Source organism: Ambystoma mexicanum, chromosome 6q, assembly GCF_040938575.1.
Source record: "Ambystoma mexicanum isolate Mex_15411 chromosome 6q, UKY_AmexF1_1, whole genome shotgun sequence".
NCBI classification, from domain to species: domain Eukaryota; kingdom Metazoa; phylum Chordata; class Amphibia; order Caudata; family Ambystomatidae; genus Ambystoma; species Ambystoma mexicanum.
Window position 1 is genome coordinate 433660275 of NC_090937.1, and position 27730 is coordinate 433688004.

The following is a 27730-nucleotide window of genomic DNA, read 5'->3' on the forward strand; positions in this document are numbered from 1 at the left end:
AACTATTATGGTACCATGCTGAATCTTTTTTTCCATGCGAGGTCAAGAAAACTCTCTCAGCCCATAGTCGACCAAAGTTGTGAACTACCCCAAAGTCATATTAGCTATCTGTGTATATATTCATACTAAGCCCTTCCGAAAGTTCACAGGCTCTGGTTAATGCAATAATCTCTGCGGCCTGTGCAGAATTATGCAGAATTAGTTTGGGTTCCACAATAGTGCTTAATGTGGTGATTGCGTAAGCAGCAGTGGATGTACCATCCAGAAGTTTAAAGCAGGAGCCATCACAAAACAGCTGCCCTGGTAGATTCTTTAAGGGTGTATCACTTAAATCAATTCTACCCTTAGTTTCTTGTTCTGTGGTACAAAGGCAATCATGTGACATCTTGTCCCTACAGTCTGTTTCTTGCAGAAGAGGCAATAGTTCAGCCGGATTTAATGAGCAACATCTCTTAATTTGGATATGCAGAGCAAATAGAATCAGCTCGTACCTTGTTAGCCGAGCCTATGTCAGATGTTGCATTTGTGTTCTGTTTGTCTATGGAGTGGGGTATCATCACGGTTAAAGAATAACCTAAAACCATACCCTCAGTTTGTTTCATGGATGCAGCGGCAATAGCTACAGCTCTCAAACATCTCAGCAAAGCGCATGCAACAGGGTCTAACGTGCAGGAAAAATAACCACACAGTCTATTCTTCCCCCCATGTTCCTGTGTCAAAACAGCCAAAGCGCATCCATCACATTCATGCACATACAACACAAAGATTTTTTTGTAATTTGGCATGCCCAAAACCGCTGCTGAACACAACGCAGCCTTGAGCAAATCAAAAAAATTCTGGCAATCCATGTTCCACGGTAAAGGCAAAGACATGCCCTTCTTTGTCAATGCCAACATAGGTTTTATCCTTAATGAACATGTTGGGATCCTCTGTCTACAATATGAAGCCATGCCTATTAAAGCTCTCACCACTTTCTGTGTATTTGGAACCAACATAGTTTAGTTTATTGTTTTGTATAGCGCAGCCTGACCCTAGGGCATCTGGGCGCTTCAACATGTTTACAGATAATATATACATAAGCAAAGTAATTACAGTACGGTTTGAACATGGTTACAGATAATATATACGTGAACAAAGTTATTACAGTACAGGATAATGTATACATATACATAATTTTGTATTGAAGAGCATGATATGCAAGGTAAATACAATGAGTTCAGGACCGAAGAATAGTCAGAGGAATGTGAGATATATACAGGAAGTAATAGAGTAGTGGGTTTTTACAGTTTATGATGGATATGTGTATCTGTGAATCTATAAATATATGTACAAAATGTGGCGAGTGAGTAGTAGTTGTGGGCTTAGGCTTCTTTGGAGAGTAGCCAAGTATTGGCGTTTTGTCTGAATCAGAGGAAGGATGGTTTGGTTCTGATATCTAGTGGTAGAGAGTTCCATAGCTTAGAGGCGAGAACAGGGAAGCTTGCGCCATCTGCTCTTTGCAGCTTATGTCTGAGGACATTTAGGCAGCGGTTTGAGCTGACCTGGTTGGCCGAGATGGGGTGTTGTGTGTGAAGTTGTCAGCAAGGTATCTAGTGGCTTGGGTGGACAAGCACTTGTGGTGGAGGGAGAGTATTTTGTACTCAATTCTTTGAGGTACAGATAGCCATTTGGTTGAGCGTCTCAGATCTGAGATATGTTTGAATTTGGGTATATTCAGGGCTGCCCTTAGAGTATTATTCTGAACTACTTGTAGCTTGTTTATGTTCTTTTGGCTAGTGCCCAAATAGAGTGCATTGCAATAATCGACTTTTGAGTCTAATACTAGTACTAGTGCTCTGGCTAAGGTAGTGCAGCTGGAGGGTGATAGGTAGGGTCAGCAGGCATTAATAATCTTGCATGTGTAGGCGGTCGAGGATGAGATGGCATTGATTTGTCTGGTCAGGGTGAGGGAGGAGTCCAGGTATATCCGTAGGGTTTTGACGTGGTTGGATACAGAGATGTTGTTGCCATCAATGTTGAATGTTTGGTAAAGTTTGTCAAGGTTGTTGAGTCTGGATTGAGAACCTAGAAGAAGGAGCTCTGTCTTGTCGTCATTGAGGCAAAGTCCATGCTTGGCCATCCATTCTTGAATGAAAGAGTAAATGTCGTTGAGGACTTTGTTGTCAGTGGAATAGTGGCCTGTTAGTGGGTTGAGTATTTGCGTGTCATCAGTGTAATTTGTGTAGATGACGCCCAAGTGGTCCAGAATGTCGAAAAGAGGTTTGGTAAACACATTGTATAATGTGGGCGGGACACAGGATCCTTGTGGTACACCGCAGGTAACAGGGGCTGGTTCGACTGCGACAGAGGGTGCAAAGGCCCTCATGAATCTATTATTCAAGAAGGACTGAATACAGGGATTGGATTTGTCAGAAAATTTGGCTGTGGATGCTAGGTGTTTGCATAGAATGTCATGATTTAGCAGATCGAAGGCGCCAGTGAGGTCGGGGAGGAGTAGAAGGGCCAGTTTGCCATTGTCTTTTAGGTTATCCATTTGTGTCTTGAGGTCGATCAGGACGGTCTCAGTGCCATGTTTGGGGTGAAAGCCAGATTGTCTTAGTCCAAGTAGGTTGTTTTTCTCTAGGTGGTTTTGGATCTGCAGGTAGGCTGCTCTATCCAGGATTTTTAGGAGGAAAGGTACTGTTGTGATGGGTCTGTAGTTGGTATGGATGTTGGGGTCTAGTGTGGGTTTCTTGAGCAGGGGTAAAACCCATGAGTCCTTAAGGTTGTCGGATACTATGCTAGATGTGAATGATGAGTTTATGAGAGAGGTAATGAAAGGAGCTAGATGTTTGGCAGCGTCTTTGATTACTGGGGCTGGGCAGATGTCACATTGGCATTTGGAGAGTTTCAGGGTGGATATTATGTCTTCAACCTCTTTGGTTGTGATGGTAAGAAATTCGAATAGGGTGATGTTGTCTGTTCGTTTGGTAGGAGGGGGTGATGTTAGGCTGTTAGTAGTGGTAAGGCTTGCTTTCTTGGAATCGATTTTTGGCTTGAAACATGGCAGTTCTGCCTAGGAGGGCTTCTTGAATATTAATATTCATACACCATGAGGTGTCTTTGGTGCACCTGTCAGGTATGGGTGATGGGGATTCAAGCTCTCTCAAAATATCAAATAGCTCTTTTGTGTTCAATTTGGCCTTACTAATTCTTTCGCTATACATGTTATTTTTTCCTTGGATGATAGCTGACTTATAGTTGTTGGAGGCTGAGGTATATGACATCTTGTTGATGATAGTGGGGGAGTGTTTCCATACTGCTTCTGAGGGTCTCTTGTTTTTGCGAAGGGTTTTTAGTTCAGGGGTGAACCAAGAGTTGAGGTGTGCACGTGGTTTGGCTTTGTGTAATTTAAGTGGCGCAACAATATTGATTGCTTTGAGGATAGTTGAGTTGTAGAGGTCTACTAGATCTGTGGGGTTAGCAATGGTGGGTGTAAAGTGATGATGGGTTGGAGTAGAGGGATTTGTTTCTTGACTGTGATGTTTTTGTTGTTTCTTGTGAACGTAGGTGAAGCATTAGTTGGTGGTGGTGAGGCTTGTTCGACTTTGTTGATGGTGAAGGTGATAAGATGGTGGTTGGTCCAGGCGCATGGTGTGTTAGATAGACTAGTTGTGTAGCAGTTAAGGTCCGCTAGCCAGTCAAAGGTACTCCCTTTGTTGTGAGCGGGTTGAGAGATGTGATGGGTGAATCCTAGCTCAGTTATGGTGTTGGCGACCATGTTTGCTTTGTCATCTTTGGTGTCGTTATAGCCAAGGTTGAAGTCGCCTAGGATAAGTGTCTGTGAATTGGGTTTGGTGTTTTTGGAGAGCAGAGAGCAATGTCATTGTTGAAGGAGGTGATGGGCCAGGTGGTCTATATATGAGATGGATGGTGATAGTATTCGTGTTGGTTGTGGATAGTTTGATGGTGAGCAGTTCTGCAGATGAGAGTGTTTGGTTAACTATGGGCCTCATCACAAGTTGGGCGGTAACGCCGGCGCTAATAGCCCTACCGCCAACCCCCCCCGTCGCTATTAGCGCCGGATCACGGGTTTGGCGGAAGGGTTATTGCCCATTCCCCATTGGGCCCATTTGGGAATTCCTCATTCCCCATTGGGCCCAATGGGGAAAATTTGTGCTATTACCGCCGGCGGATTTCCCGCCGGTGATAATTGCGCCGAAAATCGGCAATTTTGCCGCAGATTTCCCCCCAGCTCAGAGCTGGGGGGAAATCTGCCAAAGCCATGATCTGGTGGACCCTTAAATACGGCGGTAATAGCGCTACCACCGCATCTAAGGGTTACCGCCAGACTCGTGATGAGGCCCTATGTGTCTGATATTGAGTGATAATTTTGCTATGAAGGCGACGCCTCTGCCTTTAGCTGTTTGTCTGTCCAGGCGGTATATGGAATAGCCATTAGGGATGGTTAGTGCGTGGGTAGGTCCTGAAGCAGCATGGAGCCAGGTCTCGGTGATAGCTATGAAGTCAAGGTCGTTGGAGGTGATGATGTCAGCTATGTCGAGAGCATGTACGCTAGCAAACTTGCGTTAATGAGCGCACCTTTAATAGTTAGGGTGGTGGGCTGTGACGTACCGTTGAGTGGAAGTGGGGTGGAGTCATTAGGGAGGGGGGTGTGTGAGTTGTCAGGTGGTGCCATGTTATGTGTGGGTGGAGTAGCAGAAGTGGGTTTCCGTTGGGCTTTGGCGGGAGTGTGAGATTGGTGTGACGTAGAACCTAGTCTGAGGTTTCTACTCATGGTTGCGCAGGATATGGAAGTGGATGGTCTGAGTGTGTGAAGCTTGGGTGGTGCTTGTGGATAATGTGTTGTGTATAGGTGTTGGGATGGGTGTTTGTTAATTGAGCTTCAGTGGTCAGGAAGGCACGGTGGTAGGAACCAGGTCAGGGCTATGTTTTCCGAGAGTGTGGTATTTGGCATTGTGGTACTAGTGATGGCAGTTTGACATATATTTCTATGGGTGTGTGTAGGTAGGAACCACTTTGGGGCTATATTGTCAGGGCATATAGGGTTGGACATTAAGGTGTTTGTGGTGGCGCGTTGCCTTAAGCTGAGGTGGTGTAAAGTGGGAGTCATGTTATGGATAATGTAGTGATATGTGTTGAGGAGTGAAATGTTGAGGAGAAATATGAAATGCCAGCGGGCATTAGGAGTCATTCTTATGTATGGCTTGCTTATGGCGCAGGGTTGTGGCTGTGGAGGTGATGGTGTGTAGGCAGTGGTGAGGTCTCTATCGGGAGCAATAGCAATCAGAAAGAGGGCGCGGGATATTAGTTGCAGTAAGTGTGAAGAAAACTAACTTCAATGGTAGTGGCTCTGGGATGCGCTAGTACATTCGACAGAGTGGGCGGCGGGTAATGAATGAATGCAGTGTAGCGAGGGTGGAGTCCATGCAAATGCCCTATAATGATGAACTAACTCAATAACTGTGAGGTGTTCCGGTCAGGCATTGAATACATGCAGCATTGTGGGAGGAACCTTGTATACAGTATTGGGCAAAGCACGTGGACACCCTAATGTATAATCAGCAGTCAGTAGGGAAGTATGGCCAAATAAGCACAAACATTGATAATTTACCAGTGAATAGGCTAATATATAATTAGCAGCAGGTAGTTAAGCATGGCTTGATGAGAGGCAGTAATGGATAATTGACAGCGAGCAGGCGCGCTCGTTCTGACTGTAGCGAATTGGAACAGGTGCAGGAGAAGGCTGGAATAGCCAGCACTTTGGTATCAACCTGCACATACCAGGCGTGGCATATTGAGCTAAAGTTAGCTTTAGATGCGTGGACCATGAATACTGGTGCAGAGCAAGGGCAAGGTACGTGTATCAAGGTGCACCGAGTTAGCTGAAGATACTAAGATGCACAGGCTATCTAAGCACAACACAGCCTATGGGCAAATTAGCATAATAGGGTGCGAGACAGCATAAGCACAACACAAAGCGTGGTGCACAGGCTAGCTAGCTAAGCGCAATACAGTACACAGATCAATGTAGGTACTTGAATAGTCATATCAACACATGTACAATTGTAAATTAGGCAGTTCTGTGGCGGATAGCATGTACCGTTTACAAATATGCTATTTCAAAACACGTAGAGCTAGTAATAATAGTCTAGGAGGCAGCTGTGAGAGCAGCAATCAATGGAAGTTAATGAAGGCACAGAAACATTTTCTAATGCAGCTACTCATTATTCATGTGGGTACAAATGATTGCAAATCACTACAGATGTAGTTCGGTTGTTTGGGCCAACGACCGCGTACCTGGTGTTGTCATCGTTCTGCAACGTTATTTTAGTAAGATTAGAGCTTTGATAACAGTGGTCACTCGAGTGTCATATGCTGACCGCTAACATTTTAGGCAAACAGAAGGATGCAATATCATCTACGCATGTCATGTAATATGTGAGAGCAACGGACAATATATCACTTTGGACAGTGTAAATGGGGCAGTACCAACAGGAAAACTGAGCATGAACAGTTTAAGGTGTGAGCAGCGTTGATGTTGTCGGCGATGTTTACATAGTTCTGTATGCTAGGAGGGAGTCTTGCAGTGGAATACGACACTGTAGAAGGTGGGCAGAGTTGTATGCAAAGTAACAATGAAGTACTCGGTGGGGGTGATTATCGGTCTGTGTGGCTCGCAACGGCAGTAAATTGAGTGCATAGATGGCTGTGTCATGAGTTGATAATATCCTGGCACTGACCGCTCAGGACAGGAGGCTGCCTTGTTGGGTGAGCCGGCGTTTGCCTACCGGCGAGGGGATTGGCTGTAAGTAGGTGCAGTCATCCAATCAGCTAAGACTGTGCCTGAAACAAACACTGTCTGCATGCAAGTTGTTACGGGCGGCCATCTTAGATTAGCAGGACCTCATGGATTGTGATGGTGGCAGAAGGGTCACACAGGGGATTCCGTTAGCAGGATCGAATACGGAACGCGCTGTGCAACTGTGCAGTAGATAATGGATTTTTAGAAGCAGGGCATAGATTAAATCTGCATATATCGAAAAAGCGTCATAGTGGTAACTGTGGCCTGGTATTCAGTGGGATAGATCCCTGGCCTCACCTGTAAAGACAGGGGCACGGCTCCAGCAGTGGCAGGGCCTCCGGTACCTCTGGGCTTCTGGATGCAATACATACTAGAGATGCTGTGTATCCGTTCAGGTGTCAGTCCTCTTCCCTCCTTTGACAGGAGATAGCCTAAATAGGCTACCTCCTGTTCACAATACTGAAACTTTTTCAATGAAGCCTTATGCCCATTTTCTGATAAATGAATAAGCAGCAACAACGTGCCTTCTTTGCAAGCAACTTCAGATTCAGTAGCTAGAAGTAGATTGTCAACATACTGCAACAACGTGCAAGAAGAAGGTAACTCAAGCATATCAAGCTGTTCTTTCAACGCTCTACTATAGATGCTTGGACGCTCAGTGTACCCTTGCGGCACATGAGTGAATGTGAACAAGGGTCCCCCTAGGGTGAACGTGAACAAAATATCTGCTTTCAACATGTACAGGAATACTGAAAAAAGTGTTGTTCAAATCCACGACACTAAAACGTTTAGCCGTAGCTGGAATCAAAGTCAATATTGTAGTAACATCAGGTACAATCGGAAACTGTGGAGCAACAACCTTATTAATGGCATGCAAATCAATAATGAAACGAAAAGGAATCGCAATATCCCCTTTCTTATAAACTGGTAGAATCAGACTATTACACATGCTCCCTGCAATTTCCTCAATCACACCTATGTGTACAAAATCAGAAATAATACCCTTCAAAGCCTGCTTGCCTTCAACCAAAATCTTATACTGCGGATTGCGTGACAATTTAACACCTGGTTTCAACACAATTATAACTGGTTCAATTTGTAAAATTCCAACGTCATTATCATTAACTGCCCATAGACATGTCAGAACCTTGTTTAATTCAGTTGGTAAAGGCCTAGACAAAAATGATGGGACGGAAGTTTGTTGAGGCAAAATCATTAAGTGCACTCAATCCGGGGAACAGTAAATCACAGCATTCAACTTCTTTAATACATTTAATCCCAACAAATATTCGCCACAATTTGTCCTCAACAGAAATGGCCACGAATCAGTGAATGGTCCCAGTGAAATTGTTACCGGCCGAGAGACCGGATTAACCACTGGTGTAACAGAGAACCCTACAAAAATGTTGTTCTGCCCTGACAGTGGAATATCTGGAACCCGTGAATGATCAATATAACACTTCTGTGTTCCCGTATCTATCAAGAATTGATGCTCCCTATTCCCCACCTTCATTTCAATGTAGGGTCCTTTCTGATCAACGGGAATAGGTGCCGGTTCCAGACTCTGCTTCTGGCTGTCCTAAAGGAACAGTATATTGTCAAATGTAAGATCCTCAGAAAAATAGACAAAGGATTATCGAAAATGTTCCCACTATTAACACTTTTTTGCTGATTATCTTGTGAAGGTGCGTGTTGATTCTGTGCAAACTGACTTCTACCGGGACCCCCTATCCCAGGACGGCCTCTGGATCGTCTACCCATGGCACCATTCGTGCTATCCGAACTCTGCTGAACAGGGCTGGACTGGGAACCAAAGGAGGCCCTGGAAAATATTCATAAGAAGAGGCCCCATATTTCGCTGAATGAGCAAGCACAGTGAGTTATACCAACCAGTCTGAGAGGGGATTGGGGGTTTTGCCCGAAAGAATTGTTGAAAAAAATGTGTTCAAATGTGTGCAGGAGGTGTTAACATACCGCCAACTAGGAATACACAGTTTTGAATTGCTCAGAATAGTGTGAGGACCTTCTTTCGCTATATGTATATTGGCGAGTTGTTTATACATCGTTTTCCCTACTTTTATGTGTGGTTGTTTTTTTTTTCTTTACACTTGTAAAGCTCCCAAAGGTCGCAGGCATCAGGGCGCATAACAAACAACATATAAACAACAAACAGACACAACAGCAATCTAACCTAAGCTAACTGAACGGTTCAAATCACAGATTGGCGGTATGCACAGAACAACCTAAAGGATATACAAAACATACAGTTCTTAGTTCCAAACGATTCTTATTTTTGTGGGTGGGAACATGTCCCGAACATTTCTAAGTCTGTTTATAAATGCAGACAAACTGCTGGGCTCACATCCAATAAGAATGCTGTCGGTATTCTCTTCAGTACACCAGTTACAAATCTGAAGTGTGCGAAGGGCTTTCAAGTCCTGGGATCTAATGCACATTTGGACCACTTTGGGATTGAGCCATGCTAAGATTTTGTTTTTGTGTGAGTCCCTTGATTCCTCTTGGCTGGGCTTGACCACATTTGTTTAAATGATGTTTTTTTGAGTTTTGGGCAACTCACTCACTTTGGGGTCCACAATTCTGGCCGTAGAGGATTTTCTTTGACAAATGTCATTTAGGCAACGGAGGGCCATTGTAAACGCAGGCTTTATACAGGTTAACACAGAGGGCAGAATACCCTCCGAAGGAGCTGTACTCCGTTGGCCGTATGTTGAAAGGACTGGGTATTCCTGCAGGGGGGGATCAGTATGTGGAGGCTCACTGGGGTCTGTTTGAGAGCCCCAATTAACTCTGGTCTGATAGACAGATATGATATGATATGGCATTTGTAACGCGCCTATACACAAGTGTTTCAAGGCGCGACGAGGCAGGGGGGGGGACAAGGGGAAGACAGACAACGATCCTACTAGGCCAGGTGTCATTCAGATCGCGCAAGTGCAGGGGTGGGGGGAAGGGAAACGTGCAAGGGGAAGGGGAGGGGGGGAAGTGCAGTACAAGGTAAGTAGCATAAAAAATAATAAATAAGGCCAGCTGGTGGCAAGTGCAAGGTAGATGCAGAACAAGTGCTGGGAAGGGGGGGCTGTAAGGATACAGTGACAGTCCCGCAGTGTAGGGGTGTGCCAGGGAGGCAGTGCAAGTGGAGAGTGGCTGGGCCCTGGACCGAGGTCACTGAGAGTGGCCCAGTTGCAGATTCAGAGCAGATTCAGTGAAGAATTAAAGCTGTTCAGCAGGGGAGAGGGAGAGAGAAAGCAGAAGCAAAGAGGAAGGTTTTGAGGTGCTTCCGGAACCGGAGGTGGTTCTCCTCAAGTTTCAGGGAGGCAGGAAGGCTGTTCCAGAGGGAGGCCCCTGCTGCAGAGAGAGATCTACCCCCAGCTCGTTGCTTCGAGAAGCGGCTGACCCTGAGGGAGTTGGAGACGGATGAGCGAAGGGCTCGGGAAGGAAGATATTTAGGAAGAGAGAGTTGAAGGTATTTGGGCCCCAGGCCCCAGAAGGCCTTGTGGACAATGCAGAGGGCTTTGAACTTAATCCTCACAGCCACTGGGAGCCAGTGTAGAGATTTCAGTCCTGGAGAGATACGGTCCCTGGGCTTGTGGCCAAGGACAAGTCTCGCAGTTCTGTTCTGGATGAGTTGCAGAGGGCGGAGAGTGGAGGCAGGCAGATTAAGATAGAGGCTGTTACAGTAGTCCAGCTTTGAGAGAACCAGGGCTCGGGAGACAGTGAGCTTCTGGGGGAAGGAGAGGAATGGAAGAATACCTCTGAGGAGGTGCAGCTGGTAGTGTGACTTCTTAGAGACGTCTGATATATGAGGAGAGAAGGAGAGTGTGGAGTCGAAGATGACCCCAAGGTTTTTTGCCTTGCAGGTAGGAGCAGGAAGGGGGCCAAGGGAGGCCGGCCAGAGAGCTGCAGGGAAGGAGGGAGTGGGTGTGCCGATAAGTAGAATCTCAGTCTTACTGGCATTAAGGCAAAGGTCATTGGCGGCACACCATTCCTGGATAGCAGACAGACAGTCAGAGATGAGGGAAGGAGAGGAGGAGGCCGAGGGTAGCCTGAAAATGAGCTGGGTATCGTCCGCATAGCACTGGAAGTTGGGGCAGAGAGCGGTGATGCGGAGGGCAAGGAGTGCCAGATACTGGTTGAAAAGCCAGGGAGAGAGGTTAGATCCCTGGGGAACACCACAGGAGGAGAAAAAGATGTCAGAGAGGAAGGACCCCAGTTGGACCTGGGAGGGTCGATTGGAAAGGAAAGAGGTCAGCCACGCCAGAGCCTGAGCAGTGATACCCAGGTTATCACGGAGACGGTTGAGCAGGATGGCATGGTTGACGGTGTCAAAGGCAGAGGAGAGATCGAGTAGAATGAGAACACACGGAGTGTTGGAATCGAGGTTCGAGAGCAGGTCATCATGGATGTTCAGGAGAGCAGTTTCCGTGCTTCTGGCAGCTCTGAAGCCAGATTGATGGTCATGAAGACTACCAACAGATTCAGCGAGAGGTTAAGCTGGGAGATGGCCAGTTTCTCCAGGAGCTTGCCCAGGAAGGGAGTAATGGAGATTGGGCGATAGTTAGCCGGGCAGGAAGGGTCGGAAGAGGGTTTCTTGAGGAGGGGGTGCACAAGGGAGTGCTTGAGGGGGTAAGGGAAGACTCCAGAGGCGAAAGAGTGGTTGCAAAAATCAGCCAGGGCAGGAGCCAGGGAGTCGATGTGGTCCTTGATGGTTTTGGAAGAACAGGGGCGAACCTGTTTAGACGAGACTTTCATAGATCGGACTTGTCTGGAACCCTCATCAGCAGAAAAAAGTGGAAAGGCAGAGAAGGAGGGGGGAGGGGTGGCTGCAGAAGGGCCAGAGGAAGAGCCGGGAAGAGAGGGAGGGAGGTGAAAGGAGGAGAGCGAGGACAGGATGTCCTGAGTTTTTGAGATGAAGTGAGAGGCCAGTGCAGTGCAGAGGGCCTGGGAGGGGACAGGAGAGGTAGAGAGTGGAGCAGGGTTGGCCAGCTCCTTGCAGATTTTAAAGAGTTCGGCCGAGTTGTTTGATGCCTCAGAGATGCAGGCTTGGATAAGGGCTCTCTTTTTGGTGAGAACGGAGAGCCGGTATTGCCTTTGGAGCAGGCGGCAGGCCTTTGAGAGGACAGATGTTTGAGAGGCCTTGTACACTCTCAGTGGCTCCACATGGATGGACTTCTGTGGAAAAGGTAGCTGTGACCGGGGCAGCTTCAAACCTACAGTACCAACCTAGGACTGAAAACCTTCAAAACCTTTATCCCCTTTTTCTATTGTTTTTTTTGGACTCCTATGAGCAGACACAGCTAACATTTGTAAACTTAATAGACCTCAATGGGTTCATGGTTCGTGAATACACTTATACAGACACGGCCGCCAGCCAAATCACCCTCCCGCCATTGTAACCCTAATGCCTATGCGGACTGCCATGCCTGTGTGCCCACTGCCCCCATGATTGCCATTGATAATGCTGATTGCCATGCCTGTGTGCCCACTGCCCCCATGATTGCCATTGATATTGCTAGCACTGTCTCCAGTGCCACTGTTGATTGCCATGCCTGCGTGCCCACTGGCCCCATGATTGCCATTGATATTGCTAGCACTGTCTCCAGTGCCACTGTTGATTACCATGCGTGTGTACCCACTGCCCCCATCATTGCCTGTGATAATGTCGATTGCCATGCCTGTGTGCCCACTGCCCCCATGATTGCCATTGATAATGCTGATCGCCATGCCTGTGTGCCCACTGCCCCCCTCACTACACCAAAGGAACCTACTGCAATTAAGCTTGCCAACCCACCAGCTTCGATCAGCAGCAGCACACCTGCCCTGAAATGTGCCCTGGTGAACGCCACGTCGATCCCTGCCCACACCCTGGATGTACACGACCTGATTACTAATGACCACCTAGATCTTCTCTTTATTTGTGAAACTTGGCTTCAGGAATCATCCGGCCCTGCCCTCTCCCTGGCCATCCCCAACGGCTACACCATCTTTAGGCAGGATAGGGTCGGCCAAAGAGGGGGAGGTGTTGCCATTATTGCCAGAAATACTCTAACATTAGAAGCATTCACAGTGACTTAGGATCCAACGCTGAATATCTTCTAATTAAACTCCAGACTATGCCCACCTCCACCATAGCCTTCAGGCCCCTCTTCTGAGTTCAAAGAGGCTCTCATACATGCTTTGTCTAACAACATCAAAAAAACCTCCAAGATAGTGCTACTAGGTGACCTTAATCTTGGCCTCAATGACAGTAATGATTCCCAAGCCTCTACTCTACAAAAAGCCCTGTCCACCTTAAGGTTTATCCAGACTATCACCGAGCCTACCCACTTAAAAGGCTGTACGCTTGATTGGGTAGCGCATCATAACTGTCCCATCCTTATCCCTGAGATCTCCCCATCCAATGGTCGGATCATTTCTGCATCAAACTCAACATTGCCACCACTACGGGGCCCTCTAGACCCAACCCAACACTGCCAGCAGCCCTCTCCTGAAGCTCACGCAAACTCACTACTGAAAACCTCCTTCCTCACCTCCTAGCTCCTGCCCTCTAGCCTCCCTTCCTGAATGATCCAAACCTCCTCGCTAACGCCTTTAAGCAAGTCATCACCTGCGCTGTAGACAACATAGCACCGCTCACACTTAAGAAAGCGAAGAAAACAAAGCACTCCAACGCCTGGTTCACCCAAGAATTTATGGAATTACGGTCCTCTAAAAGGTGCCTTCTTGCAACCTGGAGAAAAAACCCTAACGAAACAACCAAAATAGCTTTCAAAAACTGTTCTAAACAATACAAAACAGCCATCACTCAGGCAAAAGCTGCATCCTTCAACACTAGGATCGACAATGCCAAATATGGGACCAAAGAGATCTTTGCAATTTTCAGGGAACTTGAGACTCCTACCACCCCTCCAACCACCATCATCAAGGATGAGTTTTGGAGCAACACTATTCAAACTGCCATGCTAGATAGGCTTGACACACTGCACACTAAATTTCTAGCGCACCAAAAAGCTTTACTATCCATCTTAGAACCACAGCCCCCTTCCCCTCCACCCGCCACAGCCCAGGAGGTACCCACTTTTGACTTCTCTGACCTGACTGAAGCAGAAGTTTTAGACTTTATCAAATCCATCAAAACATCCAACTGCAAAGGGGATGCTTGCCCAGCACACATCATTAAAGAATGCACTCACTCCTTGGCTCCCTTCATTACCGCCTTCATTAACTCATCCTTACGCTCAGCCCAGGTACCTACCTCCCTGAATGAAGCCTGGGTCTGCCCATTCCTAAAGAAAACATCCCTTGACCCAATGGTTCCAGGGAACTACAGACCGATCACTACTGTCCCCTTCCTGCTAAAGTTTCTTGATAAAGCAGCCTACCTGCAGGTTCAAAAATTCTTGGAAGTAAACCAACTCCTAGGGCTGCGCCAATCTGGCTTCAGGCCACGGCACGGCACAGAAACCACCCTACTGGATCTCAAAAATCAAATCGTGACCTAAGAGATGCCGGCAGGCCTGCTCTCCTTCTCCTGCTAGACCTTTCTGCCGCATTCCATTTGGTAGATCACAAGACCCTATGTCATCATCTGTCCTCCACTGCCAACTTCTCGCCGAAAGCCTGCGAATGGATATCGTCCTTCCTCAAAGAGAGAGTGATGAAGGTGTTCTCTGACTCCTCGAGTGCTGCCCCCAGCCCTATCAAATGCGGTGTCCCTGAAGGGTCCTGCATATCACCAACTCTCTACAACCTCTTCACTAGGTCACTATTCCAACTTCTTGACGCCATGGGCATCTCATATACTAACTATGCTGATGACACACAGGTGCTCATCCCTCTGACTGGTGACTACCCTACAGACACGAATACTCTCAATCACATCTATTCCACAATCGAGTCCTGAATGGCTGAAAACTGGCTGTGCCTAAATAGCAAGAAAACAGAACTCTTGCTAATTGGATCCACAGCCACACTCAGTAAACTCGGTGCGCAGTACAGCACATTCACAATAGATAACATCCCCATTACCGTGTCCCAAGCCATCAAGACTTTCGGTGTATACCTGGAACCTAGCATGACCATGGACAGACAGGTTAATGCCATTGCTTCCTCAGCTGCCTACCACTCCAAACTAAATGATGCAGTGAGGCCATTCCTGTCACAAGAAAACTGCGTCAGCATTGCAAGGTCCATTATCAGATCTAGGCTAGACTACTGTAACATACTCTATGCCGGTACCTCCCAAAAGAACTTTTCAAAACTTCAAGTGGCTCAGAATAATGCCTTGAGGGCCGCAACTGGTACAGATCGCAAGGACCACATCTCTGGGGTGAGAATGCAGGTCCATTTGCTGCCCGTCAAAGAAAGGATCCTTTTCAAAACTCTGGCCATTGCACACAAATGCATCCATGGACTGGCACCTACCTACTTAGCTCAGAGGATCACCAAAAACACCCTCTAGACCGTCCAGGTCTGCATATGCCAATCGCCTCATTGTTCGTCATACATGAAGAGTTAGAGTCGGTGGTTCCAGTTTCCCTACATTGGCTGCAACTCACTGGAACACCCTCCGTGCCCAACTCAGGATGATCGAATCACACACAACTTTCCGTAAAGCCTTGAAGACTAAGCTTTTTGTCTGACTTGCCTCCCACTATCGCCTCATTTGATGACTTGTCTCTGCTTACTTCACCTGACATGTAACCTACTTAATCGGTGTAACTGTATTATCCATTGTACTGGGACGCTATCTTGTAACCCTTAAGCAAGCCTGCATACATATTCTTCTCAGCGCCTCTATGTCCTTGGGTTGCAGCGCGCTATACAAATACTAAAATAAATACAGATGGTTTTATATTTTGTGTTTCCACAGAGTGTATGGAGATAGAGATACAGTGAACAAGGCAGTGGTTTAAGTATGACATTTTGGATTTTGTTAATGATTACTGGTTTTGTATACATTTCTAACGGCATTTCTTTTTGTTTTTGCTTCTGTTTGTTCTTTTTTTTTCTAACCTTATGTATTATTATTTGTATGGTTTGATTGAATTGTAAATTATATTAGGTGTCTTGAAGACAGACTGTGTCCGAAATACATTGGCACACACTTTACTGGAGTCACTTTATGAATAAATGATCTGTTATCAATTTTGAAATTCTGTTGGTACTTCATGATATGAATATTATTTGTAGGAGGGGTATGGACATTACAAGCTCATTTGAGATTTAACCGGTTACTGTGGACGTTTGTCTCTAGTTCCTTTCTTATCAAATGTGCGCAATTAACTAATTTTTCAATATATAGGGATTAAAAAGTCATATTTTAAATAAGTTTCTTCTCTCTAAATGCATAGATCTTTAGTGATAGTGGGACTAACAAGTGCAATGTCAGTGGGGTAATAGTAAAAAAGATGTAAAGTAAATTCCTTTCAGTTAAACATATGGTTTGTGCCTCAACGCCAAATCCTGACTGACAGGACTACATTAGTCTACATATATGTGGACGATTTTCGATAGGTTTGAATTCTAGCCATAAACATCAAACCTTTCTTCACTTGAGATGTTTAATTTTCTGTACTGTACACCCAATTTAGAGCTGTAATGTACTGATACAATTTAACATAGCAAATAGTTGATAGATCCATTATTGATTTGGCACACTGCACACATGCTTCATTCGCAAATAATGTGCTAGTGCCAGCACAGATAACACTGGTATTTGCATAATTTAGAATGGGGATTCTCTGCCCGACCAAACAATGGGACGGTGATCCTGGACAAATCATATGGCTGTCACTTGGCTTCTCACAATGAGAGATATTCAATGGCGGGGCAGATCAAAGTGCTTTCTGGGGAGAAAAAGGCATTTTCAGCATCAAGGGTCAAAACCACATTTGTTAGGAAACAATGGACAGCTTGTTCTGATAATTCCAGCAAATGTTCAAGGTTGATGGATGCGGGTCTATAGAGGACAGCAAGTTGGGGAACCTACACGAAATGTGTCCTGTCCTTCCAGGTCTGTGTATCGCAAGAGGAAACAAGGGGCGTTTTTGCTAGAGTCTCATGCTGGAACTAATCAACAAGTACTCAAGTTGCGCATAGTATTATAATCAACCCTAGTAACATAACATAACAAGTCCTTGCACATTGAATGAGTGTCAATGAAGCTAATAATGTACACAACCTAAGTGAACACTACACTGTCGCTAAACAAACGTGTTCAGCTACAGCTGCTGCACGTACATCTCGAATGCACATGGGGCTGAAGCCAGCATTGTGCAAACCCGCTAACGCATGTACACTCCGAGTACAGACATGCCCAAAATTACAAACCAGCCTTAATAAATTCAGCAGCATACCCAATGAAGATTATCCCTGCATACTGCGCAGGGAGTCTTGATTCTATTAAAGACAAGGAGGCAGCCAGCATTGTGCAAACACAAGAAACTCTGTAAAATAGCATAGTAAGCCTGGCACAGTGAAGGGTCAATGAAGACAACACTGGGCACGTTACTTAAGTGTACACTCTCTCTGAAAGCCAGTGTGTCCAGATTCTGCTGCATGTACATCACAAGTAACCACAGGTCTCAAGCCACCCATGTACACTGAGTGTAGACATGGCTACTATTACAAATGGACCACAAGCAATCCTTGTCAATGATTTTGTGTGCACTGTGACTATAGAGATGGGTCACAATGGAGCCAGCACTTGATCCAACCTGTACTGTGTATGCACTCTGCGACAAATGAAGCCAGTGCCATGCACACACCCCAGGTATACACTCCAAGTACAGCCAACAGGATTCAATATGGACACACCAGTGCCAACCTGTACTGCAGAAACTCTCTTGAGTTCACCTAGATGGTCTGAGTGGAGACAGCCCTGTGCCCAGTAATATGTATACTATGAATACACTCAGCACTATGCAAGCTCTCCAATATGTGTACATACTGTAAATGCTTCATGATATGATATGGCATTTATGATGCGCCTGTACACAAGTGTTTCTGGGCGAGTGTATCAAGCCTCATAGAGGTAGTAGTAGATCTCCTGCAGGTCCATTTATGCTGAGAATGTACTGGAAGTACAGTCACCCCAACACCTCTCACCCCATTTGATTGTGAGAGTTTGAATGAGTGCACCCTCCTGTCATGCCGGACGCCATCTTGAACAGCCTCAAACCAACCTCACACACACACGTGCAATCTGAGTAGGCAGCAAGGACAGAGCAAGAGGGCAGATGGTGCATCTTAGGGCCGGTGAACACAGAACTTAATGTTCTCAATCTCTCACTTTGAAAACCCTCCCAGTTTACACATTGTTATTAGAGGCTCATAAAGTGCCAGTGTGGTAAAGGCCTCCTATGAGCCCGTTCCAAAATGGCCACAAAACAGGAAGTTATGGCTCATGGGTATACATGTCATCCTTTTGTTTAACCAGGGTTTTGATATCAGATTTCTTTGGGAGGAGCGCCCATTTAACTCTATGGACACGGGGTCTGCCTAGACACCTGTCAAATGCGGGTGAACACCCGAAAATAACCCAAGAGGGGACTGTACATTTCTATAATGCTTCGACAAAGTATAAACCGTGTACACATTTGAAACCAAACAGTGTTTATTCCCTGCAGAGGATGATCCTAATGGGCCATTTCAAAGGCATTGTGAGCAGACCTTCATATTTTCTTATTGTGCTTGGGTGTCTCACTGCTGCTCTTGACGTCACTTGCAATGGCAAATGGTGCCTCAGAAAGTGAATAGATCTTGAAGAGGAATAAACAAATACCATTCAATTGATCTTTCACAACCGAAGAAAGTGCACAGAACAAAAAGCCTTTTACTCTCAGAATTATCTTGAACACTCAAAAAATAACCCAAGAGAAGACGGTTTCTTTAATGCTGCTGGCACTGGGCAAAGCAATGCTGGCACTGGGCAAAGCAAAAGGTGAGCAATTTTTAAAACCAATAGTCTTTAAATATTCCCCACAAAGGACCAGCAATAAGCCATTTCACAGGTATTGCAATCATACCTTCCGTGGTCTTGTGAGTAGGTGCCTTGTGCCTAGCCACTGGTCTGGATGACCTTTGCTTGAATACTGGGTTCGGCACTGCACTGTATCAGCCCGATTCCAGAACTCACTAAACCAATCAAAAGGGAGCAAAAGCAAACTACTTTTAGTTACTTAAAGTAGGCGGATGGTGGGGACATGGATAATATCAGTGAAACACATTTCTTGTAAATGCTTGTTACATTAGTTGGTGGTGAGACTGCTGTCGGATGACTTGTTCACTAATGGCCGCATGCTGGGAATATTCTGTACCTTGCAACAGAACAGGGTTTTGGGAATACTAGCGTGAACTGAACAGTTTCAGAATGCATTACAGGTACAAATTGCATTACTGGACTTCGTATCTGACCACTCATGGCACCACAGTCAATTCCTATAAGTCAGCCTGGTGGTAAGAAGCAGCGAGTAGCCCGCATATCTATAAATCATGGCTGGCAGTGTCTGCAGGAGCCAGACAATTCGGCCTGCTGGGCACAGCAACCAAGGCAGCAGGGCTGGGGATGGCCGTCTTCTCGTTGGTTCAGCTTGGATGAGTGCTTGCACTTGCATGCTTCTTCTGGGCCACAGTAGCATGGCCTGCATCTGCAGTGCCAGTATCCCTTAACCCCAACACAATGCACAGACCCGGACTGCTGGAAGAATGCAACACAGCCTGACAACCCCATGCAGGGTTTTCCGTCAAGAGACCCGCATGTCAACAAAGGGTGGTATTGAGGTAAAAACAAGATGCGAAGTGGTACAGGGAAGAAGTGGATAACACCAGGAGAGGGGAGGGCAGTTCTTTATATGCATAGGAAGGCGTCAATTGTAGCTGTCTGTGCAGCGCCCCATAAGGACTACATCCGGTCTGCATGTTAAACGCTTAATAAAGCCTCAACACTCCTAATTAACTAGCAGATAAGGGAACGGAGGAACATGGAGCTTCTGCTTAGCAGTGATTGGAGGGGGAGCACACAGTGTGGCACTGCAGATTCAGAAACATGTGCGTACTGTCTGGAGATTCAAAGAGAGTGTGGGTTACTGCCGTTGTAGCGAGACCTAGAGTTGCTTTAAAGCAGCCGCCAGGTCGATGGCAGCGGCGCTCTCTGACAGGGAAAGCCAGCAGCTCATTGCCGTATGAGAAGCTCTGTCATGATAGTGATATCGCATAAATCATAATACTTCAGCATCTTGCTTACCTTAGACAACTGGACAATCAACATCAATCTTCTTGCCAAGGCCAGGGCTCATGGAGCCCGGGCCTGCTGACCTACCGCTGCACAGCCTGCCAATGTGTGTGCACTCGGGCACATGTGGATCTAATCCGGTGCCCAGCCCAGGAGGCCCTCATGCGCAGCCAGCAATGCAGGCAGCCAATTCAAGGCAACCACCCAGGAGGATGGGAAATCGCACGATATGCTTCTGCGTGTGTATCCTTCCGCTCAAAAGAGGCCCTACCAGCCACAAGCCTACCGGGGGATGTCCTGGTGTCTCGGTGGGGAAGTCCGGGCCTGCTGCTGAAGGATCAGGCATTGCACTTGCCAATGACCTTCCTGTCTACAATATGCACATTGGTTCATATGTACAGGACCCAGTTGTGCATTACCATGTGGTGTAAATTGGCCTCTTAACAGTGTATTCCCACCCCTAGCTCCTCTAGCTATTTGCTGCAATGATACTCTAGTTTTGAAGTCTCCCTTCTTCTTTTCCATCTTCTCCTTCTCTGTATTAACCATATTCTCATAGTACTGAGCCATATGTAATACTTCAAATTGTGATTTCGCTTGCCAAGCATTCTCAGAAGTGATCATTTGTGATTGGATTTCAGGCAACAATCCACGCACAAACTTGTCTACGAACAACCTTTTTCCTGACTCTGTACGTACATCTTGACCATTAAAATCAGAAAACACTTGTTCAAACCTATTAAAATACTCTGTTGCACCCTCGGACTTCAATTGTATGTATCTATTCGTACTAAAGCATCCCATGTATCACCCATCCAGGCCTGATCGTCTACAGTACCTAATCTGCTTCCACAAATCAGCAGGAAGGATCACCGGAAACAACAAATCTATATCACCCAGCATGAAAACTGATGAATGCAAAACAGATTCAATTTCTTTATAAAATCCTGTTGGATTCTTCCTAATATCTGGAGTTGTTGGTCTAATAGTATTCACTTCCTGTCTAGAAAATGGGACATGAACAAACTGTGAGACATAATGTGCTTCAATAGTAGTAGCAGGTGTTCCTCCTGCGGCATTAGCTGGAATTTCTACTTTCGGAAAAACAAATGTTGGAAGAACCTCCCTCATCGGCAATTGTAAAGTAGGCAAATCTGAGTGTCTATTAAGCAACAAGGCTAAATAAAGGGACAAAGTAGTCAAAACAGTATCAGGCGAAAATGCTCTCTTGTAAATGATCATCAAATCTGCAGGACAACAAAATTTCTCTTCATAAACTCATCTTGTAGATACTCTACCATCACCTGTAACACTTTCCTTTACATTGCCGGAGCATACTCACTAAATGTGTCTTGCACTTCAATGGGAGAAATTGAAACATCTGAAACCCATCTAAGAATGTCTCTTGTGCAAATGCGCATTCCTTCACTCATTGGTTTCACTGGAGGAAGAAATTGTTTCTGCACATATGAAGCTTCCCGTCCATTACCATCCATTTCATCTTTCTGTAACCTATCTAGCTCCCTCTTAAACTCAAATACCTTCTCTATATGCTCATATTCTTTCTCCGCAGTGTCCCTTGTGTGGGCTAGGACATTCAAATCCCTCATCCCCTGTGGGACATTCATGTCCGTCAAATCACTCCATATATCAGCTAAATGCATCCCCATCCATTCTGTCAAAATAGTCTGTTCAGGAATACCCCCTTGATGAGAAATTGCAACTAGAACAGATGATTCATCACCCTCTTCGATATATACTTTTTAGTATATGCAAATAATTCTCCTTTTCTGTCTTTAGACACTGTACCATGAGTCATTATTCTTGAATCAGCTCCCATTCATCGAAATCACCAGCCCCGATGATCGTTTGAAATCCGATCAGACCCCTTTGTTTTGAAATCAGGTGAGTCGTGCCCCGATTCCTAAGAATCCTGATATTGGTTGTGCAGTACTTTTTTTTTTTTTTTGCAACATCAGTCTAATATGTCTCAGCGTAACACTGTGACATCAGACTTTTATTACAAACGTTGTTTTTCGCGTGTTCCTCCAAAAACGCTACCATTAGATCAAACCGAGGGAGAAAATACATTAAAAAAATAAAAATAAGTGCAAGAAGAACACACAGGAGCAACCAAAGCCACCGTGCAAGTGCCATCTAGCTTCGTGATTAAGGCGGCACAGACTGAGTTAATTGACCCACAGCCTTCAAGTTGAGAGAGGCGATGAAATCAACTATCGCACAGCACAGTTTCACCGAGTTGCCTGCCATTGCATGAGACCACCAATCTCGAGAATCTTGGTACGCAGGACAAAAGTTCCCAAGATGTAGAATACGTTTTGCCTTAATTGACATGCTCTTGTGTCAATGGCGTTCAACCGTATTCGCAGGAACTGCTCACGATGGTGTCTCGACAGGCAGTTCGTCAAATAGTTACATGGAACTCCATGCTTAAGTTCACCTATTCCAGCATCTAGTGTTGAGGCCATCTTTCTCCTTTGTTCGTTATTCTGAATCCACTTCACAGTCTCAAACTTTTTTTTTGCAGATTGTGGTCTCATTATTAGTTCGTCGATATTTAAATCGGCACCAGTTAATAACTGTGTCGAATGATGTTTCCATTCTTCAAGTAAGTTGGAGTGACCAGGTCCAGCACTCTTGGAAAAAATCTGATAAGCAGGAGAGATGGGCGATGCAATCATTTTCCGGAATGCCATTAAAGATTTCCACAAGACCGTGGTGTGTAGCGAGTTTAAAGAAAGCTCATGTCTTAGCTGAGTCATTGAAATGTATGTTGGCAGCCTCAGGACTCGCCGCCAAAAGCTACGTCTAAGCACCATCCTGCTTCCGAGCCAAAAGTAATGGCCGGAACTACTTTTTGAGAATAAAATGTCAGTATGGGTGTAAGAGTGAATTTCCCATATAATTTGTTCAAGAGCTGTGCTTGTATGCTGAATTGAGTCATTCGAGCTATTAGGTCGGTTTTCCAGTGATGTTCACAAAGGGAATTATTAAAAGAGATTCCTAGGTATCTTATTGAGTCCACTACATCAAGCGGGTTCTTGTCAATGTACCAAGTGAAGGCCTTTTGTCTTTTAAGGTTTGGTCTACCAATGACAACGATCTTGGTCTTGTCAGTGTTTATCTCCAGATCGTTTTTGAAGAAGTATTCGTGTAAGTTTGTCAATTGCCGTTGTAGGCCTATCTGGGTCTTGTCTAAGAGGACCACGTCATCCGCGTAAATGAGATATCCAATTTCGGTGTTATTTAGAATTGGTGGAAAACATCTCACATTTGTACGATGAGCTGGAATGTCAGCAATGAAAAGTTTGAACAGCTCAGCAGCTAGTGGGCAGCCTTGTTTCACGCCCATGTTTGTAGATATTTGATCAGATAAGGCTCCTTGATTGTTTAAGCGTATACTGATGGCTGTGTCAGAATGAAGCGCTTTTATTGGTTCAATCAAGTTACTTGGACAGTTCCAGTTTTCCAATTTTTGCCATAGCTTAGAGCGATTAATACTATCAAAGGCGCCACGTAGATCGATAAAGGCGACATACAGATGTGTTTTAGCCCTTATACTTTCAAGTTTTAAGATGGTCATTAGCAGCAAGTTCACTTCAACGCCGACTCCTTTTGTGAATCCTGTTTGTCGCATGTCTGGGATTTGTTCCACGCATGACCATTGAGAAAGCTGCTGACGTAGAAAAGAGGCAAACATTTTTCCAATGGTGTCCGAGAGGGCAATCGGGTGGTAGTTGGAAGGATCTGCCCGATTGCCCTTCTTATGGATGGGAACTATTATAGCATCCCGCCAAGAAACAGGTATTTTTTTCGTTGAAGATATTCTAGCAAATAGGGATTCTATGAAGATAGCCCATTCCGCCTCATTGTTTTTTAACATTACATTCGTTATGAGGTCCGGACCAGCAGCGTTAGAGTTCTTCAAAGAACGAATTGCGAGTTTTATGTCTTCGGCTGAAATACTCAAGTCCCATGACGAAGAATTTTGCTTAGAGCTACTTGCAACTTCATGTTGCGGATTACTGAAGATGTTTGCGTAGTGACGCATCCATTGTGCTGAATCAATTTCATTTGACGCCATGGGCTGATGTTTGGTATTCCCAGAATTGAGGATTGCCCATATTTCCCGTGAGTTTTTCTGGACTAGTTGTTTCATTAGTAACTCAGCTTTGTCCTGCTCTATTATTATTTTCTGAGATTTTAACCAGTTACGATATACTTTACGTCGTCTATGGATTGCAGAGATAATGGAGCTCGTATCGTTGGTAATCTTGAGCAACTTCTTCAGCTTCCTCACGTCATGTCGCATCGTTTTTTTGGCTTGCGTCAGAATTGACGATGATATGTTTGTGTTTATGCCCCATGGTAGAATTTGCCACTCGAACAGTTACAAAATCGGAGAGCAAGGGGAGATAATCGACCGCTGTTGCTTCTTCATTGCTGAAGTTTTGGCTGATCTTTTGAATTTTTGCTTTGTCGATCCTTAGACGGTTGCCACCTGCATTCACTAAGATAGGAATGTCGTAGCGTCGATTTTTTGTTGGCCATTCCACCGGACAGGTGAGCCGCATAAGATTGTGGTCACTATTGGTCATGGGTATGATTGTTAATGACAGCTCTTTTTCAAACAGGTTTTGCGATACCCAGAAATAATCAATGATTGAATGAGCCTTATTGTTTGACCACGTTTGCTGTGGAGGGCGGTCGCCTGTCACATGCCCGTTGACCATTTGGCAATTCCTCATGTGGAGTGCTTGACTCCATTGACGACCCCGAGACGCTATTTCTTTAGCAGGAGCTGGCTTGTAACTCTGGGTTCCTTCATCGTACTTGAACCAATTGTAGTTCAAATCTCCTGCACAAATTATTGAGAGATTCTTATACTTCAATATAACGTCATCAAGGATGTCAATTATAGACTCAATAAAGGATTTTGTAGTGATTTTCCCCGGGTTCCAGTACCCATTTAAAATGAGCAAATGCTTCCTCGCGCCTATATTTGGATGATTTGAATATAGTAAGGCGCTTTGTACAAACGGATTGGGAATGTATACATCCTTGAGCTGCCACCATGTATTAATCCTAATCATCATTAGAAGGCCAGATGAAGGACGCCCTGTTTTGTTTTTGATTGCAGGATTTAATAAGATTATAAACCTGTCTCTGGTTGGAGGCACACTTAGCCATGTCTCTTGCAAACATATGACAAAAGCTTTTCCCACATCCACATCAAAATGATTAAATAAATGGGAGAACCCTCTTTTGTTCCAAGAGATGAAATCACGTGGACATTCATTTCCGGGAATTAATGGCTAATACCTGTCTGATTTGCCATTTCTCGTATTGCTTTTACTAGTCTGATCAGTATGCGATCTTTGGCAGTCGGTAATGTGGTCAGTCTGCCGTGGTTCCGATCGTCTTTGGTCCTTTTGATTGAGATTGGCTTGTTCTGGACTAGACTTTAGATTGGCATGACTGGTGCTTGTTGGTTCGAGAGAAATATCGAATCCATAGCTCAGTAAGGCATCCGCAGCGTTCATGATGGTGTTGCGGACTAAGGCAGACGAGAATTGCAAAAGAACTTGATCGCAGCTACGTTCAGTTGCATACTCCACGATTTTTATGTCGTCAGATGTAATTGTTCGTAGTGATGGAATACAGGTGAATAATTTCATCACATTACGCCGATTTAAGTTCAAGTCATCCTCATCTTGATGAAAATATTGCAATCGTAATTTGCAAATTGGAAGATTGGTTCGAGAACTCAATGATGTGGAAGCCTTTGAGATGTAGCGCGCAGACTTATTTCCTTGAGAGCTGGTATATTTTGGATTCAGGCGAGAAGACTTTTGTACCTTGTTTTGCTCAGACGTCTTTGACTTGTTATCAAAATTTGCATTGCTGCTTGATGCTGACACTCTATTCAAGTAACGCACCACTTGTGGAACTTCCAAAGCCACGCCAAGATTGGCGGTGTGTTGCACATCCGACGTGTTGTCAGAATATGTGGATAGATCGCAAATATCGATCATGGATTCAGAGATATTCCCTGCAGAGCTTTCAGGATCGGAGTCCATTCTTTGACGTTTACTGGAGTGGACTTCCGATGGCCCTACAGCATGTGTTGATCTAACTTGATCTTTTGCGGTGTTAGCCACAGCCTGCTTAGTTGTATCAGCACGCTTAAAAAGGCCTGGGTTCGTATCTATAGGTAAATTGCGAATCAGGTTTCGTGTATTCAGAGACGGTACACCTTTCCGGGTTGCCTGCCTCGATTTTCTTGGTCGTGTTTGTATCGATGGCCCCTTTAAAAAGCTTTCAGTAGTTATTGGTTGGGTTTCTTGTTGTTTTGACGGTCCTTGAAAGATAACAAATGACACTGTTGGCATCGTGTCAATGTGTATCACTGGTGAATCAAGCTTTGATTGGCACATAAGTTGAACGGTCGCTGCAGCATAGCCAGTTAAATCAGACTTGTGCTTGCTTGGAACTGATTCTTGATCATTTGAGACACTATTGCGAGGATAGCCTTGGGTATTAAAATTGACTGTAGAGCTGGGAGATGGCCGATCTTTTAATTTGTTAGAGCCTTGGCTCGAGGACTCTGATGAAGAAATTGAACTTGCATTAGCTGTGCTTACTGATGATAGTCCAGTTGTTTGGATGTCCACTCTGGATATTAACTCAGCAGTAGAGTGCTGCATCCACTTCACTGCCTCAAGTAGACCTTCTGCAAGAGAGTCGTTTTGGCAATGATGGCGTGCGGCGAGGTCGCTTAAGCGCTCTTGCCAGCGCAAGGTTCGCTCAGCTTCCTGGGTGAGCTGGCTTTGTAGAAAGTTTGTAACTGAGTTGAAGCTATCCATCTTTTCTTTTAAAGAAATGATGAGTGAAGACTGGTCTTTATGGGCCTCGTGGAGTGATTCGTACATCTTCAAGAAGGGCAGAAGTGCGGCTGACGAGGCGGCCAAGACGTTATTGTAAATCTGCATGGCAGCTGCCGACGAGAGGCTAGGCTTCGACTCAGCACTAGTTTTATTGGCCGTATTTGAATGGGAACTATTTACTGAATCAGACTGGGGATCAGATGTTAGAGATGAATCTCCATTTACATTCATAATGGCACCCTTTGGGTCATGTGGTGGATTTAAAAGCGTTCTCCTGTGTCTCGAAGAAAGCACTGGCGACATCCTGTGCTGCTGGATGCAGGAATTGTGTGACCGACGACTTAGAGCATGGATTTCTCTATCATCAAAGCTACTGCGGCTGTGTACTAAGTTTCCACAGTGTGGGGCGAACCCCGACGAAGAGTCAATTTGCGCATCACAAGAAGGTTTTAACAGCACGTTACTTAACTTGTGGGCCTGGTCGTGCAAAGTCTCCTGGACTCGTTGGATCTGGCCAGCGGACGGGAAACTACACGTTCGCAACGTGGCATCGTCTGTCTCAAGAAGTTGAGCCCGCGAGTGAACGAATGAAGCACAAGGGAGTGTTTTTTTGAGAGATTTTACTTCAGTTTCTCGACAGGAGGAGGCTCTTTGTCCTGTATTTTTAGGGTCAATGTGATCCTTATTATTCAAATTGATTGCTGTGGTGCCGCCGGCCAGAATGGTGTCGTCATGATCGTTGACGCGAGTAGCAGGTTCTTTCAA